Raw genomic sequence first — 1,326 nt, 5'->3', positions numbered from 1 at the left:
AAATAAAAAGAAAAAAATTTGCACTAAAAAAAAATAGGTAAAAGACTTTTCACAGAGGAGGACATTCGGTTGGCCAAAAGACACATGAAGAAATGCTGCTAATAAGAGATATTTAAATCAAAACCACAGTAAGATTCCATTTTACCTCAGTAGAAGTGGCAAAATTTATCAGGACACCAGGTAATAAATGTTGGAGAGGATGTGGCGAGATAGGAACTCTTATACATTATTGCTGGGATTGTAAAATGGTACAACCACTCTGGAAGGCAGTATGACATCTACCAAAAATGCTGGACATAGAAATTCCACATCATCCAGCTAATCCACTGCTTGTAATATACCCTGAGAAAATGAGAACTGAGGCACAAATAGATTTGTACACCAATGATCATAGCAGCTTTATCACCATAGCAAGAACATGAAAACAACTCAAATGCCTAACCATGATGGAATGGACTGAAAAATTATGGTACAATACAATGGAGTACTATACAGCACACAGGAGCAATGACTTTGTAAATTACTACCTAACATGAAAGAGACTGGAGAACACTATGCTAAGTGAGCTAAATCAATCTCATAAAAACAAATACAGTATAGGGCCTTATTTATTGTAGAGCATGGACTTAAGGGGAGGCAGGGTGCTTAAACATAGGCCTGCACAATTTGATGGGTATAGGGAGAGATTGGCAAAGGAAAGGGAAAATGTCTGGTGTGAAAGTATTGTATATCAACTTTATGAAATTTTAATATAAACCAGTATAAAATAACTTTTTAAAGTCTGCATAAAATCTCATTTTATTATTGGATTTAAATAGCAGCCAATATTTATGGACAACTTTACAATGTAAGAATACTTTTATTATTCTTACATTAAATTTCATTGTAGTCCTGTAAAGTGACATTTTTTTTCTTTTATAATATATCTTATTTTGTAATTATTATTTACAAATACCAAATTATATAGAACTGTTCCACTTGGAAATTCTTAATTTACTTTTGAAATATACGCTTATGCATAAAATCGTGTACAACATATTATTAAACTGAAAATAACATATCCAAAGATAAAAACAGGAATTGAAGAGAAACAGAGTATATATTTTACTTATGTACTCAATAAAAGCATATATAAAATGATAATGTGTTTTATAACATGTATGTATTGATTGTAATCAATATGTATTGATTATAAGTGTGTGTGATTTGGGTTGTTATTGTTGTTGTGGTGGTGGCTGTTGTTGTGTGCCTTCGAGATGCCTTCGAAATGTGACCCTATGTATAGCTGCGCTGAAGCCTGCCCTGTTCTGAGCCAGTCTCACAGAT

This window comes from Elephantulus edwardii, unplaced genomic scaffold (assembly GCF_000299155.1).
Source record: "Elephantulus edwardii isolate Elephantulus edwardi_28Jun2011 unplaced genomic scaffold, EleEdw1.0 scaffold00156, whole genome shotgun sequence".
NCBI classification, from domain to species: Eukaryota; Metazoa; Chordata; class Mammalia; order Macroscelidea; family Macroscelididae; genus Elephantulus; species Elephantulus edwardii.
The sequence above is the reverse complement of the archived record's forward strand: the minus strand, read 5'-3'. Positions refer to the sequence as shown.